Source organism: Gossypium arboreum, chromosome 13, assembly GCF_025698485.1.
Source record: "Gossypium arboreum isolate Shixiya-1 chromosome 13, ASM2569848v2, whole genome shotgun sequence".
Taxonomy (NCBI): domain Eukaryota; kingdom Viridiplantae; phylum Streptophyta; class Magnoliopsida; order Malvales; family Malvaceae; genus Gossypium; species Gossypium arboreum.
Window position 1 is genome coordinate 18,226,675 of NC_069082.1, and position 18,820 is coordinate 18,245,494.

The 18,820-nt window shown below is 39.3% G+C and overlaps 1 non-coding gene across 1 annotated transcript; it reads left to right on the plus strand.

Moving 5' to 3' along the window:
- Nucleotides 1–856: 856 nt before the first annotated feature.
- On the plus strand, nucleotides 857–963 carry LOC128287119 (small nucleolar RNA R71). The gene has a single exon (XR_008277816.1). It is a non-coding gene; the product is annotated as a small nucleolar RNA R71 (small nucleolar RNA).
- The last annotated feature ends 17,857 nt before the right edge of the window (nucleotides 964–18,820 follow it).

An 18,820-nucleotide genomic window follows, 5' to 3' on the forward strand; every position in this document is an offset into this window, starting at 1 on the left:
GTATTTTGATCTACCTCACCTTGACCTTTGCTTACCATAGTTTCTTGCCTCGGTTTTGGTTCAGGCTCAACAACTCCTTCGCCATCTTGAATTTTAATTGCGTTGAGTTGTTCCCTTGGGTTAGGTTCGGTATTACTTGGAAAACTACCTTGTGGTCGTTCGAAGATTAGTTTGGAAAGCTAGCCTATCTGAGTTTCGAGGCTTTGGATTGATGCTTGTTGGTTTTTAAGTGCTATCTCGGTGTTCTAAAAATAGGTTTCTAACACTGATATAAACTTTGAAAGCATCTCTTCAAGGTTTGGCTTCTTTTCCTATTGGTAGGGTAGTTGTTAGTAGCCCAGAGCCCAGAGGATGTTGTGGTTTTTGATTTCCTTGATTGCCCCACGAGAAATTGGGGTGGTTCCTCCAACCTGCATTATAAGTGTTACTATATGGATTGTTTTGAGGTCGAGGATTATTACCCATGTAGTTTAATTGCTCGTTATCCATGCTGTGGCCATAAGGTTGGTATTTTGAATGGTTTGTTCCACCGCTACTTGCTTCGCACTGCATTACTGGGTGAACCTGTGAAGAACAAAGAAAACCATCAATCTTTTTATTTAAGAGTTCTACCTAATTAGAGAGCATGGTGACTGAGTCGACGTTATAAACGCCGACTGTTTTCGTTGGCTTTGTCCTTATGACTTGCCACTGATAGTTATTTAGTGACATCTCCTCTATAAACTCATAGGCATCTTCTGGTGTTGCATCTTCTGGTGTTTTATTGTTGATGGTTTCGCCTACCGCTGCGTCAACCATTTGCCGAGTCGAAGGATTCAGCCCATTTTGAAATGTTTGTACTTGGATCCAAAGTGGTAACCCATGGTGAAGGCACCTTCTCAGAAGGTCCTTGTATCTCTCCCATGCATTGTAGAGTGTTTCTAAATCCATCTGCACAAAAGAAGAGATATCATTACGTAATTTAGCCGTTTTAGCCGGGGAAAAATATTTTAGTAAAATTTTTTCGATCATTTGTTCCCAAGTAGTAATTGACCCTCGTTGTAACACCCCAATCCCGTGACCGTTACCGGAAATCGAATACGAGGTGTTACCGAGCTTACTTCATTTATTTCCCCCTATTTATTATTATTTTTGTTCGAGCAAGCTGGCTAACTGTATCGTAGTCACTTTAAAAATCATATCTTGAGTTTTGGAACTCAAAATCCAATTCCGTAAATTTTCTCCGAAACTAGACTCATATATCTATATAGGGGAATTTTTGTAGAATTTTTGGTTGGGCCAATTAGTACAGTTTATTCATTAAAGTCTCCCCTGTTTCAAGGTTCGATTACACTGACCTCTGTACCTTACGATTTAAATATCTCCCTGTAAAGGGCTTCAATGCCTATTCCGTTTGCTCTAATGAAACTAGACTCGATAACAAATCTGTACATATAAGGCACGACCTCTAATTATCTCGATAAAATTTACGGTAAATTTTCTAAGTCAAAACAGGGGATCCAGAAATCGCTCTGGCCCTGTTTCACGAGAATTTAATTATCTCCTAACATACAGCTCATATGGTAGTTTCGCTTCTTCCATATGGAAATAGACTCGTCAAGCTTCGATTAAATAATTTATTCATTATTTAATTCTATTTCTACTATTTTTAGTGATTTTTCAATCTCACATCACTGCTGCTGTCAGCACCTGTTACTAAAGCAAACTATGCCTATTTCATGATATTATTTTTTTTTCTTGATCTCCCTAATAATTCATCATACATATTACAACTTATGACCATGACTAGCCATGCCAAAGGTTAATCATCACCGAGCATCTCCCTACTATACTATTACCAAATCATGAATTTAACACCGAAAATAAATCAACCATGACATATGGCATAATAATCGAGTAGGCCTCAACCAATACTCAACCAAAACCGAATTACCAAGACTTGTGTCAAAACATCATAGAGCCAAATCCAACCGAACATTATGCCATTTTCACATGGCTAAAGTTTACATACCAAATTTCAACAAAACATATTAGCCTATACATGCCAAAATGTTCTCCTAGACCAACTAAAAGAAGATACCAAAAGTTGCTAGCTGGTGTGATGACTTCAATGACGGTCCCGAGTACGCAAAAAAGTCGAGTCCAAGAAACCTAAAATAGGTGACAAGCAAACACCGAATGAGTATATAACTCAGTAAGTCATAAGCAATGCACTACCATCCATTAATGAAATTATCACAAGAGGAAACAAAATGAAACGAGGCTAATTACTCCATCCAAACCGAACTATACCATAGTTCTTTAGACCTTTCAGTTCAATCTCATACCAAGTTACACATTCACATTCCATATACTAATCAATAGGATATTTGGGGCATTTTTATACATCATTTTGTTTTCGTTACAATCATACAACTAAATGACCTTTCACTTATTCCACGATAATTCTTATGTACGTGACTTCAATTAAAATTGTCACATAGGTTCTAAACTTACCAAGCTCAACTCCAAATATGAACATAGCGCCTATTAGCCATGAACTCAAGGTACTTACCCGATCCGCTGTCCGTGATCAACTCATTAATGTTGCACACTCAGTGTCAATAGTGATTCCGCACACTTAGTGCTATATAATCAACTCGCACACTTAGTGCTATATAATCAAACTCGCACACTTAGTGCTGTACCAATTTTAAACCCACACACTTAGTGCCAATCTCATGATCATAAATGTTCATACCCGCACACTTAGTGCCGAAATCAACAACTATATACATCTCACCTCTTTTCTTTTCATTCAATACTTTCATCACCACATACATACATGTATATAAATTTATCATTCCTTTCGGCCTAATTACATAGACATCATGTCTATTTAAAACAATACAAAATATATGCTTAGTGACTTACCTTGTGTTGGGTAAAATAGTTCCAAGTAGGCTACTCGATAACCTTCGTCTTTCCCTTGCTCGATTCTCCTCCTTTAACTCCTTGAGCTTAATCAATAAATCAACTAGTTTAACCTTCTTGCTAAACTGTAACACCCCTAACTCGTGACCGACGCCGGTGTCGGACACGAGGGGTGTACGAGACAAATCCTCTTAAAGTACCGACCAATTTGGCATTTCTGGACAGGCTGGAAAACTACGTCACCGTCGCCTTAAAAATCATATCTCGAGTTCCAAAACTCAGAAACTGGTTTCGTAAATTTTCCCTGAATTTATACTCATATACCCATCCATGGATTTATTTTTAGAATTTTTGGTTGGGCCAATTGGTACAGTTTATTAGTTAAAGTCACCCATGTTACAGGGATCGACTGCTCTGACCTCCGCGCGTTACAGCTTGAATATCTTTCTGTACAGGGCTTTAATACTGGTGCCGTTTGTTTCTAATGAAACTAGACTCAAAATGGAATCTGTACATATAAGGCATGACTCCTAATTCTTTCTGGATAATTTTGGTAAATTTTCAAAGTCGCGACAGGGACCCAGAAATCGTTCTGGCCCTGTCTCACGAGAACTTTAATATTTCCCAGTATACTGCTCATATGGTCGTTTCGTTTCGTCCATATAAAATAGATTCATCAAGGATCAGTTCCATAATTTACTCACTATTTAATTCTACTTCTACTATTTTTAGTGATTTTTCAATCTCATCTCACTGCTGCTGTCCGCAACAGTTACTGCAGTAGACTATGCCAATTTCATGAATTTTCCTTGGCCTTAATCACCCATCATACATGACACAATTTATGGCCATCTTAACAAAATTTGAGTTTCTAAGACTCGTGGCTATAGGTTCTAGCATCCCACTCGGCGACCACATAGGCCATTTTCACATGGCTTAAAGTTTACAACCCACAATTCGACAAAATATAATAGCCTATACATGCCAAATGTTCTTCAACAACAAAAGACAATACCACAAAATTTCAGCGGTGTGATGACTTCAACGACGGTTCCGAGCACGCAACAATACGAGTCCAAGAGACCTAAAATGGGTGACAAGAAAAACACCGAGTGAGTTTACAACTCAAGTAAGTCATAAGCATTCATCAATCCACCGATAAAGTTACTACTACATGTACAACAAATGAGGCTAGGTACTCGTCCATATCGAATCTATACCATAATACCTCGGACCTTTCAGTCCAATCTCATACCAATTCATACATCCACATTTCATATTCTACACAACAAGATAATCAAGCATTTTACACATTAACTCAATTTCCAGCACAACCATACAATTTCAATCATCACATAGATTTAAGGCTTACCAAATTCAACCCCAAGCATGAGCGTATTCTCTATTCGTCATTGAGCTCGAGGTACTTACCCGATCCGCTGTCCATACTCGATTCGATGGAGACACACCTCCATTTATATAGAGTTCGCACACACAGTGCTTACTACTCGATTTCGCACACTTAGTGCCACGTAATTTAAGCTCGCTTACACGGTGCCATATTTTTTTCAGCTTGCACACTTAGTGCCAAATATTTCCAACACGCACACTTAGTGCCATATATTTCCAACACGCACACTTAGTGCCAATCTCGACACCATACACCCGTATTGTTCCGCACACATAGTGCCGAAAGCAAACTTTCTACACATTCCACTATTTCTTTTACATTCAACAATTATCCTCATTCCATACACATACAATTTCATTTATACATATATATATAGAATTCCATTAAACACAATTGCATAGATTTTCCAATCATTTAAGCAATATCAAATATATGCGCTTAATGACTTACCTCGGATGTTGTCGCATGCGTCTTCAACGGCTATTCAATTACTTTTTCCTTTCCTTTATCGGATCTAGTTCCCCTTTGCTCTTGAGCTTAATATTAACAAATAAATTGATTCAATCATTTTGAATATCAAAGGGGAAATTCAAGGTACTTAGCCCTTATATATATTAGGCATTAGAGTCATATATGTATGCAATCATGAATCAAATTCCACATATTAGCCCATATTTTCCTTTAGCCGATTTTTCTAAGTCAAGATTAAGCCACCAATATGCTCACTTATGGCCGAATACATGAAATCACCCATCTATGCATTCAATCATGTGGCCGAATGTGCATGTTCCAATATAACACCATTTCCATTTCGTTTAACACTTACATTTACCACATATCAATTTAGAGACTCTACTAACCCATCATACATCCGGCAATAGTCTATAGCTCTTTCGGCCACTCCTTTCACAACATAATAAAACTTAATTTCAAAATCATTAGTGAGCATTTTATTTAGGCATGTACATCTACAACCGAATTCATCATATAAACATCTTTGAATTCACTCAAACATTCTCAATACAACACATTGCCCACTAGCAATTAGTTCATCAAACCAACATTTGACCCTATTTCCTTTAACACCATTGCATTCGGCAATGACCACATCATTTAACCAACTAAATAATAAACCACAACATTTAAATTCATCTTGTTCTTCTCCCATTTGACCGAATGAATATCAAAAGCAACTCAACTAACAACAACATTTTCTTTTTTTTTCTTTCTACAATGTATATACACTCTTACGACCATGAATCCTACTCATCCAAGCATCAATTAAGCTACTTAACAAGTAATTAACATCCCAAAGAAACTTATCAAAATGACACTAATTTAGCACTTGCGAATGGATATTGAGCTATGGACTCATGAAATTAAACCATAGGTCAACTAAGCTATGTACTTATCCATTTAGTCTCATAGTCAATTAAAAGAAAAATCACCATGCATACCTTAGACTAGGATAGCCATGGCGAAATACCTTAGTTTCTCCTCTTCAAATTTCAACTTTTTTTGGTTTTCTTTGCTCAATTCACGGCAATGGGGAAAGGATGAGCATTCTTTTTTTTTTCTTTTCTTTTCTTTCTTTACTAACATTATTTTATCTCCAATGACCCATTCCTTATTACAAAAATCTAATTAAACATATGTATTGCCCATCAATATCCTATCTTGGCCGGCCACCATTAATAAATTGGGCAATTTGACATGCAAGTCCACCTTTGTGTTAACATGCACTAATAAGCCATTTAAAATTAGCCTATCATATTTCACCATGTCTCACATTGATCCCTATTTAATAATTTCTCATACAATTGGTAAAATTAGAGAATGAAACTTCCACATGTGCATGTACACACACACAATAAGCATAGAATATAACAATTAATTATTTTATGACTCGGTTTTGTGGTCCCGAAACCACTTTCCGACTAGGGTCAATTTTGGGCTGTCACAACTCTCCCCCACTTAAGGAATTTTCGTCCCCGAAAATCTTACCGGTAAATAGGCTCGGGTATCGCTCTTTCATAGAGTCCTCGAGTTCCCAAGTGGCTTCTTCAATTCGTGTTTATGCCACAACACCTTTACCAATGGAATTTTCTTGTTTCAGTAACTCTTTTACTTCACGCATCGAATGCGAACGGCTCTTCTTCATAGCTCAAATTAGGTGAACCTCGACCTCGGATGGAGTAATTACGTGTGTCGGGTCGACCTATATCGTCAAGCATCGAAACATGGAAAACATTGTGAATCTTTTCGAGCTCGGGGTAATATTAATCGACACGCCATCGCCCAACTCGTTCAGATACTTCAGATAGACCGATGAACCTCGGACTCAATTTGCCCTTACGGCCAAATCTAAGCACCTTCTTCCGTGGTGAAACTTTGAGAAAGACCTTGTCTCCAACACGATATTCAACATCTTTTCTTTTCAAATCCCGCATCGACTTTTGGCGATCCGGCGACTTTCAAACTTTCACGAATTACTCGAACTTTTGCTCGGCATCCTTAACCAAATCAACCTCAAGCATTTACCTTCACTAAGTTCACCAGAATAATGGGGTACGGCATTTACGACCGTATAAAGCCTCGTAGGCGCCATCTTAATACTTGATTGAAAGCTATTGTTGTGGCGAATTCAATCAAAGGTAAATACTGTTCCCATGAACCACTAAACTCAAGGATGCAACATCTCAACATATCCTCGAGTATTTGAATTATCCGTTCGGATTGACCATCGGTTTGGGGATGAAAAGCGGTGCTAAAATGCAGCTTGGTACCCAAAGCATCTTGCAATTTCTTCCAAAATCGCGACGTAAATCTTGGGTCTCTATCCGACCACGATAGAAATAGGCACCCGTGTAATCTCACAATCGAGAAACGTACAATTCCGCTAATTTGTCCATTGAAAATCCGTGCGACGGGGATAAGGTGAGCCGACTTAGTTAGTCTATCGACAACGACCCAAATCTCATCCTTCTTACTCACGACAATGGCGGTCCGGATACAAAGTCCATTGTGACTCGATCCCATTTCCATTCGGGTATCATGATCGGTCAAGTAATCCCGATGGCACTTGATGTTCGCTTTCACTTGTTGACATATCGACACCTTGAAACAAATTCGAAATGTCTCGTTTCATACGGGCCACCAAAATTGGCGTTTGGTCATTGTACATTTTAGTACTACCCGGGTGGATTGACATTCGACTACAATGGGCTTCATTTAGAATTATCGAAATAAGTTCAATTCTTTGGAACACAGACGACTTCGAACCTCAAACAATCGTCATCATCAATTTGAAACTCGATTCCTTGTTCGAACACACTCGGCCCGTTTTGCAAGCAACTCCTCATCAACTTTACGAGCTTCCCGAATTTGATGAGCCAACAATGGTTTGGCCTTTAATTGGCTACTAACACATTGTCGGGTAGAATAGACAAGTGTACATTCATCGTCAGTAAAGCAAGCGGTGATTTCGACTTAAGGCATCCGCAACCACATTGGCCTTTCGGGTGATAATCAATAACGAGTTCATAATCTTTTAACAACTCGAGCCATCGTCTTTGTCGCAGATTTAAGTCTCTTTGAGTCATCAAATATTTGAGACTTTTGTGATCCGAATACACTTGGCACTTCTCACCAAATAAGTAATGTCTCCATATCTTTAAGGCGAATCGATGGCGACCAATTCGAGGTCATGGGTCGGATAATTTTTCTCATGTGGCTTTAATTGTCTCGACGCATAGGCCACAACTCGACCTTCTTGCATCAATACGCAACCTAACCCAAGTAGGGAGGCATCACTATAGATAACAAACTCTTTGCCGATTTCGGTTGTACTAGAACCGGAGCTTTCGTCAAATGGGTTTTCAATTGGTGAAACTTTTACGACACTTTTCCGTCCATTCAAATTTGACATCTTTCTCAAGCGGTTTGTCATGGGTGTGGCTATCATCGAGAATCCTTTCACAAACCGTCGGTAGTAAGCAAGCCCCAAAAGCTCGACTTGGTAACATTCCTTGGAGGTTTCCAATTGACTATGGCGAAATTTTGTTCAGTCCACACCGACACCGTCACGCGACACCACGTGCCCCAAAAGCTAACCTCTTTCAACCAAAATTCACATTCTTGAACTTTGCGTATAATCGCTTATCTCGTAAGATTTGTAACACTAGCCTCGGTGTTCAAGATGTTCGGTTTCATCTTTCGAATAGACCAAAATGTCATCGATAAATACAACTACGAACCGATCCAAGTATGGCTGAAAATTCTATTCATTAAATCCATAAACACCGAGGGCATTAGTGAGCCCAAACGGCATCACCAAGAATTCGTAGTGACCGTACCTCGTTCTAAAAGCGGTTTTGGGTATGTCCGATTCTCGGACCCTCAACCGATAGTACCCGACCTCAAATCTATCTTTGAAAACACCGAGGCTCCCTTTAATTGATCAAACAAATCGTCAATTCGTGGCAATGGATATTTATTCTTTATCGTCACTTTATTGAGTTGACGATAGTCGATGCACAACCTCATGGTTCCGTCCTTCTTCTTCACAAACAATACAAAAGCGCCCATGGAGAAAAACTTCGGTCGGCGAAACCTCTATCCGTCAATTCTTGCAATTGAACCTTCAATTCCTTTAATTCCGTTAATGCCATACGACACGGGCTATTGAAATCGGCGTAGTACGGTACAACTTCGATGCGAATTCCACTTCTCGAACCGGTGGCAATCCGGTAACTCCTCGGGAAAAACATCCGAATACTCACAAACCACTGGTACCGATTCGAGTTTCCTTTCCGTCTCTTTACTCCCAAACACATACGCAAGGTATGTTTCACACCCTTTTCACATATCTTGACGGTCATAGAAGATATTATTGTCGGCACTCCTTTTAAATCAAGAGACTCGACTCGGACTACCTCATTATTTGCACTCCTCAAATCAATGGTTTTCCTTTTGCGATCCACCATTGCATCATGCACGGTCACCAATCCATACCAAGAATAACATCAATTCATGAAATGGTAGAAGCATCGGATCGGTAGGAAGCAGATTCTCGAATTATTAGGGGCATCTCTTGCACACTTTATCAACAAGCACGTATTGACCCAAAGGGTTTGACACTCGAATTACGAACTCAAGAGACTCAACGGTAGAGTCTTCTTTGGATGCTAAGGTTTCACATACATATGAGTGAGTAGAGCGGGGTCAATCAATGCAATCACAATAGTATCAAAGAGAGTAAAAGTACCAGTGATAACGTCGGGGAGGATGCCTCCTCTCGTCTTGCGGATGGCATATGCTCTAGCAGAGTACGGGTCTCGGATCGGACAGCCGTATTAGAGGCTCCTCTCGATTACCACCCCTACCTCCAGAGATTCTCGGGGCCTACCTCCACCGTCGTTCCACTAGGTCTTGCACCTTGCGTCTTATTCCTCTCATCTAGCTCCGTGCAATCTCTAATGAAGTGGTCCTTGAACCGCATCCATAACAGCCCTATTAATGGACTTACCCCAACATTCACCTAGGTGTCGTCTTCCACATTGGGGCATTCGGGTCTCTCTTGACGATTATTGCCCACACTAGCTCTGAAGTAGCTCGGAGTCCGTCAATGGTGGGGCTCTAATGGAAATTCCATGATCGTCCTCCACTTCTTGGTGTCCTCCCCGAACCTCTTTACTGACCGAGAACGGAGCTTTACTCGTCGATCTTTTACGGTAATCTCTTGCTTCAAATTCAGCCTTCTTCTTCTCCTTCCCAAGTTCTTCCGCCTTGCAGCTCGTTCGACTAGCGTCACGAACTCCTTTATCTCCAAAATTCCACTAGTAACTTTAACTCTTCATTCAATCCTTCTTCAAATCTTTTGCACATCGCAACCTCATCAGCCACACACTCCGAGCATACCGACTAAGTCTTACGAACTCATGTTCGTATTCAGATCTGATCATCCGCCTTGCTTGAGTTCCAAGAATTCCTTACGCTCGATCGATGAACCGTTGACTAATGTATTTCTTTCGAAATTCGGATTGGAAGAAATCCCAAGTAACTCGTTCATTTGGGACTATGGAAATTAAAGTCCTCCACCAATAGTAAGTGAGTCTCATAACAAGGATATAGCACACTTAAGACATTCGTCGGTGTGCATGACATTCATCTAACACTCTAATGGTGTTATCGAGCGAACTCGGCCTTTTCGGCATCATCAATAACTATGGCCTTGAACTCCTCGCCCCACGCTTCCTAATCAAGTCCACGGTGGTTTACTCGACCTCACAGGATCGATGAATGGAGGCATTGCGGGCTCTTGGGGTGGAGTGTTTAAATTCGGGAATGGTTGGACAGTAGGGTTGGTTCGGGCATATTCGCGACCCACTCATTCATCATAGTGAAGAAGGCTTGTTTCGCCTCTTCATTTTGATTATTCGCGGATGACCGAGGCTCAACAGCGGTGTCCCTTGCGCAGAGCAGCCGCTACACTTTCAACGTCATCCGCCAAGGGTCTCTCTACCCGGGTTCCATCGCTAATTAAAACAAAAATTTCAACCGTCGAAGTCATCACATTATTAAGCACTATCAATTCGGCATGTATAGCTAGACTCACACGCTATGGTAGTCCTAGAACCGACTAAACCATGGCTCGATACCAATAAAATTGTAACACCCTAACTCGTGACCGGCGCGTGTCGGACACGAGGTGTCTGAGACAAATCCTCTTAAAGTACCGACCAATTTGGCATTTCGGACAGGCTGGAAAACTACGTCACCGTCGCCTTAAAAATCATATCTCGAGTTCCAAAACTCGGAAACTGGTTTCGTAAATTTTCCCTGAATTTAGACTCATATACCCATCCATGGATTTATTTTTAGAATTTTTGGTTGGGCCAATTGGTACAGTTTATTAGTTAAAGTCACCCATGTTACAGGGATCGACTGCTCTGACCTCCGCGCGTTACAGCTTGAATATCTTTCTGTACAGGGCTTTAATACTGGTGCCGTTTGTTTCTAATGAAACTAGACTCAAAATGGAATCTGTACATATAAGGCATGACTCCTAATTCTTTCTGGATAATTTTTGGTAAATTTTCAAAGTCGCGACAGGGGACCCAGAAATCGTTCTGGCCCTGTCTCACGAGAACTTTAATATTTCCCAGTATACTGCTCATATGGTCGTTTCGTTTCGTCCATATAAAAATAGATTCATCAAGGATCAGTTCCATAATTTACTCACTATTTAATTCTACTTCTACTATTTTTAGTGATTTTCAATCTCATCTCACTGCTGCTGTCCGCAACAGTTACTGCGATGACTATGCCAATTTCATGAATTTTTCCTTGGCCTTAATCACCCATCATACATGACACAATTTATGGCCATCTTAACAAAATTTGAGTTTCTAAGACTCGTGGCTATAGGTTCTAGCATCCCACTCGACGACCACATAGGCCATTTTCACATGGCTTAAAGTTTACAACCCACAATTCGACAAAATATAATAGCCTATACATGCCAAATGTTCTTCAACAACAAAAGACAATACCACAAAATTTCAGCGGTGTGATGACTTCAACGACGGTTCCGAGCACGCAACAATACGAGTCCAAGAGACCTAAAATGGGTGACAAGAAAACACCGAGTGAGTTTACAACTCGAGAAGTCATAAGCATTCATCAATCCATCGATAAAGTTACTACTACATGTACAACAAATGAGGCTAGGTACTCGTCCATATCGAATCTATACCATAATACCTCGGACCTTTCAGTCCAATCTCATACCAATTCATACATCCACATTTCATATTCTACACAACAAGATAATCGAAGCATTTTTACACATTAACTCAATTTCCAGCACAACCATACAATTTCAATCATCACATAGATTTAAGGCTTACCAAATTCAACCCCAAGCATGAACGTATTCTCTATTCGTCATTGAGCTCGAGGTACTTACCCGATCCGCTGTCCATACTCGATTCGATGGAGACACACCCTCCATTTATATAGAGTTCGCACACACAGTGCTTACTACTCGATTTCGCACACTTAGTGCCACGTAATTTAAGCTCGCACACACAGTGCCATATTTTTTTTTCAGCTTGCACACTTAGTGCCAAATATTTCCAACACGCACACTTAGTGCCATATATTTCCAGCACGCACACTTAGTGCCAATCTCGACACCATACACCCGTATTGCCCGCACACATAGTGCCGAAAGCAAACTTTCTACACATTCCACTATTTCTTTTACATTCAACAATTATCCTCATTCCATACACATACAATTTCATTTATACATATATATATAGCATTCCATTAAACACAATTGCATAGATTTTCCAATCATTTAAGCAATATCAAATATATGCGCTTAATGACTTACCTCGGATGTTGTCGCATGCGTCTTCAACGGCTATTCAATTACTTTTTCCTTTCCTTTATCGGATCTAGTTCCCTTTGCTCTTGAGCTTAATATTAACAAATAAATTGATTCAATCATTTTGAATATCAAAGGGGAAATTCAAGGTACTTAGCCCTTATATATATTAGGCATTAGAGTCATATATGTATGCAATCATGAATCAAATTCCACATATTAGCCCATATTTTCCTTTAGCCGATTTTTCTAAGTCAAGATTAAGCCACCAATATGCTCACTTATGGCGAATACACGAAATCACCCATCTATGCATTCAATCATGTGGCCGAATGTACATGTTCCAATATAACACCATTTCCATTTCGTTTAACACTTACATTTACCACATATCAATTTAGAGACTCTACTAACCCATCATACATCCGCAATAGTCTATAGCTCTTTCGCCACTCCTTTCACAACATAATAAAACTTAATTTCAAAATCATTAGTGAGCATTTTATTTAGGCATGTACATCTACAACCGAATTCATCATATAAACATCTTTGAATTCACTCAAACATTCTCAATACAACACATTGCCCACTAGCAATTAGTTCATCAAACCAACATTTGACCCTATTTCCTTTAACACCATTGCATTCGGCAATGACCACATCATTTAACCAACTAAATAATAAACCACAACATTTAAATTCATCTTGTTCTTCTCCCATTTGACCGAATGAATATCAAAAGCAACTCAACTAACAACAACATTTTCTTCTTTTTTTTTCTTTCTACAATGTATATACACTCTTACGACCATGAATCCTACTCATCCAAGCATCAATTAAGCTACTTAACAAGTAATTAACATCCCAAAGAAACTTATCAAAATGACACTAATTTAGCACTTGCCGAATGGATATTGAGCTATGGACTCATGAAATTAAACCATAGGTCAACTAAGCTATGTACTTATCCATTTAGTCTCATAGTCAATTAAAAAGAAAAATCACCATGCATACCTTAGACTAGGATAGCCATGGCCGAAATACCTTAGTTTCTCCTCTTCAAATTTCAACTTTTTTTTTGGTTTTCTTTGCTCAATTCACGGCAATGGGGAAAGGATGAGCATTCTTTTTTTTTTTTCTTTTCTTTTTCTTTCTTTACTAACATTATTTTATCTCCAATGACCCATTCCTTATTACAAAAATCTAATTAAACATATGTATTGCCCATCAATATCCTATCTTGGCCGGCCACCATTAATAAATTGGGCAATTTGACATGCAAGTCCACCTTTGTGTTAACATGCACTAATAAGCCATTTAAAATTAGCCTATCATATTTCACCATGTCTCACATTGATCCCTATTTAATAATTTCTCATACAATTGGTAAAATTAGAGAATGAAACTTCCACATGTGCATGTACACACACACAATAAGCATAGAATATAACAATTAATTATTTTATGACTCGGTTTTGTGGTCCCGAAACCACTTTCCGACTAGGGTCAATTTTGGGCTGTCACATAAACATTCATAATTCAATTACACATGCATATGTATGTTTGTATATTCGGCAACCATCCTCACTAATTACCCATTTAGTCGATTATACACATAATTAAAGGTAACATCACGAACGGGCATACTTATGTATATATATATGTATATATATACACTTCCAAATGGGCATCACAATTAGATTTAACACCACCTTCATACTCAATTAGATGGCCGAATGTATGTATATATATACAATGTCAACTATAACATCTTTTAAACACCTAATTTCATCTCATGAACACTTAATCAAATTTTCCTAATCTAGCATATATTTTCACATCTATTTGTGACATCATGTAAATTCACATATAACTACATTTCTTAAGTTCTACATCTTAATGCCCATTATAGCCACTCCCATGGTCTAAATCTAAAAATCGGCAACATCCCTTTCAACTATGTTGGCGAATACTCATCCTCTTCTTAGTCCTAAATTCGGCACCTCTAACACCATGACTTAACAACTTCAACTTTCATGCTAACATAACAAGCAACTTAACACATCCATATAACTAACATGTTAATAGCATCAAGGTATCAACTAAAATTTTAAGCTTCTTTGTCAAATCCCAACTCTCCAACAACCCCAAATCCAACCATGGGATAGATGGAATTCAAACTAACAACCAAAAGTATACATGAATTTAAAGGAATAACTTCAACATACCTCAACCTAGATGCAATTATGGCCGAATTTCTCCAAAGCTTTTCTCTCCTTCTTTTACTTGGTTTTTCGGCTAAATGGGTAGCAAGGATGAACACACACTTTTTTTTTGTTCATTTTCGTATTATTAATCTTTATTTCTTCTCTATTTTAATTACTCACCAATATTAAATAATAAATAACATAACCTTGGAAGAATGAAGCCATGCTTGGCCTACCACTCAACATAGTTTGGGGCATTTTGACATGCAAACCCAAATTTTCATATTTCAATACTATTTGGTCCTTACTTATTTACCTATCAAATTTTCTAAGTCTCTCAACTAAATCCTTTCAAGCAAGATTCACATTCCTAAGATAAAAATTAAAACATCAAATTTTTATACAAGTACTACCACACATATAAGGTATGCAAATAAAATTTTAACTAAATTTTATGACTCGGTTTTGTGGTCCCGAAACCACATTCCGACTAGGGTCAATTTAGGGCTGTTACAACTCTTCCCCAGATAAGGAATTTTCGTCCCCGAAAATCTTACCGATGAATAAGTTCGGATAACGATCCTTCATAAAGTCCTCAAGTTCCCAAGTGGCTTCTTCGATTCCGTGTTTATGCCACAACACCTTCTCTAATGGGATTTTCTTATTTCGCAACTATTTTACTTCACGCATCAAAATGCGAATCGGTTCTTCTTCATAACTCAAGTTAGGTGAATCTCGATCTCGGATGGAGTGATTACGTGCGATTTGCCGGACCTATATCGTCGAAGCATCGAGACATGGAAAACGTTGTGAATCTTTTCAAGCTCAGGGGGTAAAATTAACCGGTATACGACTGGTCCAACTCGTTTGGATACATCATACGGACCGATGAACCTCGGACTTAATTTGCCCTTACGACCAAATCTAAGCACCTTCTTCCAGGGTGAAACTTTAAGAAATACTTTGTCTCCAACCTGATATTCAATGTCTTTTCTTTTCGAATCCGCATACGACTTTTGACGATCCAAGCGGCTTTCAAACTTTCACGAATTACTCGAACTTTCGCTCAAAGATCCTTAATCAAATCAGCCCCAAAAATTTTACTTTCACTAAGTTCAGTCCAAAATAATGGGGTACGGCATTTACGACCGTATAAGGCCTTGTAAGGTGCCATCTTAAGGCTTGATTGAAAACTATTGTTGTAAGCGAATTCAATCAAAGGCAAATATCTTTCCCATGAACCACAAAACTCTAAGACGCAATATCTCAACATATCCTCGAGTATTTGAATTATTCGTTCAGATTGGCCATCAGTCTGGGGATGAAATGCGGTGCTAAAATGCATCTCAGTACCCAACGCTTCTTGTAACTTCCTCCAAAATCGTGATGTAAATCTTGGGTCTCTATCCGACACGATAGAAATAGGTACCCCATGCAATCGAACAATTTGGGAGATGTATAATTCTGCCAATTTATCGAGCGAAAAATCCGTACGGACAGGGATAAAATGAGCAGACTTAGTCAATCTATCAACAATAACCCAGACCGAGTCTTTCTTACTCTAAGTCAAAGGTAACCCAGATACAAAGTCCATTGTCACTCGATCCCATTTCCATTCGGGTATCATGATTGGCTGAAGTAATCCCGATGGCACTTGATGTTCCTCTTTTACTTGTTGACATATCAAACACCTTGAAACAAATTCAGAAATGTCTCGTTTCATACCCGGCTACCAAAATTGACGTTTCAGATCGTTGTACATTTTAGTACTACCCGGGTGGATAGACATTCGGCCACTATGAGCCTCATTCAAAATCATCGAAATAAGTTCCGAATTTCTTGGAACACATAATCGACCCTTGAACGTCAAGCAATCATTGTTGTCAATCCGAAACTCCGATTCCTCATTCGAGGCACATTCATTTCGTTTAGCGACCAATTCGGCGTCGACTTTACGGGATTCAAGTATTTGATGAATCAATAATGGTTTGGCCTTTAATTCAACTACTAGCACCTCATCGGTAAACGGATAGGTGAGCATCCATCGCTCTCAAAGCAAGCGATTGCTTTACGACTCAAAGCATCGGCCACCACGTTAGCCTTCCCCGGGTGATAATCAATGACAAGTTCATAGTCTTTCAACAACTCAAGCCAACGTCTTTGTCGCAGATTTAGATCTCTTTGTGTCATCAAATATTTAAGACTTTTGTGGTCCGAATAAATATGACACCTTTCCCCAAACAAGTAATGCTGCCATATTTTCAGGGCGAACACTATGGCCGCCAATTCAAGATCATGGGTCGGATAGTTTCTCTCATGCAGCTTTAATTGCCTCGACGCGTAAGCCACAACTCGACCTTCTTGCATCAACACACAACCTAGCCCAAGTAAGGATGCATCACTATAAATGACAAACTCTTTGCCGGACTCCGGTTGTACTAACACTGAAGCTTCGGTTAAACAGGTCTTTAGTCGATCGAAACTCCTTTGACAGTTTTCTGTCCATTCAAACTCAACATCTTTTTGGAGTAGTTTCGTCAACGGTGCAGCTATCATCGAGAATCCCTTACAAACCGTCGGTAGTATCCAGTAAGTCCCAAAAAGCTCCTAACTTCAAGAACATTCCTGAGGTTTCCAATCGAGTATGGCGAAATTTTGTTCGGATCCACTCTAACACCCGATGCGGACACCACGTGCCCCAAAAAGCTAACCTCTTTCAACCAAAATTCACACTTGCTGAATTTTGAGTATAACTGCTTGTCTCGCAAAATCTATAACACTAACCTCAAATGCTCGGCGTGTTCGGCTTCACCTTGTGAATAAACTAAAATATCATCAATAAACACAACCACAAATCGATCCAAGTATGGCACGAATACTCGATTCATTAAATCCATAAATACCGAGGGCATTAGTGAGCCCAAACGGCATCACTAAGAATTCAGAGTGACCGTACCTCATTCTAAAAGCGATTTTGGGTATGTCCAAGTCTCGAACCCTTAAGCGATAATAACCGGATCTCAAATCTATCTTGGAAAATACCGAGGCTCCTTTAATTGATCAAACAAATCATCAATACGTGGCAACGGTATTTATTCTTTATGGTCACTTTATTCAACCGACGATAGCCGATGCACAATCTCATGGTTCCATCCTTCTTTTCACAAACAATACAAAGCGCCCATGGAGAGAAACTCGGTCGAGCGAAACCTCTATCCATCAATTCTTGCAATTGAACTTTCAATTCCTTTAATTCCGTTAATGCCATATGATACGGGGCTATTGAGATTGGCGTAGTACCAGGTACAATCTCGATGCCGAATTCCACCTCTCGAACCGGTGGCAACCCCGGTAACTCCTCAGGAAAAACATCTGAATACTCACAAACCACTGGTACTGATTTAGGTTTCTTTTCCGCCTCTTTGCTATCAAACACATACGCAAGGTATGTTTCACACCCCTTTTTCACATATCTCCGGCGGTCATTGAAGATATTATCATTTGGTACCCCTTTAAATCGAGAGACTCAACTCGGACTACCTCATTATTTGCACTTCTCAAATCAATGGTTTTCCTTTTACAGATTCACCATTGCATCATGTACGGTCAACCAATCCATACCAAGAATAACATCGAATTCGTCAAGCGGTAAAAGCATCAAATCGGCGGAAAAGCGAGATTCTCGGATTATTAAAGGGCATCTCTTACAAACTTTATCAACGAGTACGTATTGACCCAAAGGGTTTGACACTCGAATTACGAACTCGAGAGACTCAACAGTAGAGTCTTCTTTGGATGCTAAGGTTTCACATACATATGAATGAGTAGAGCCAGGTCAATCAACGCAATCACACTAGTATCAAAGAGAGTGAAAGTACCGGTGATAACATCGGA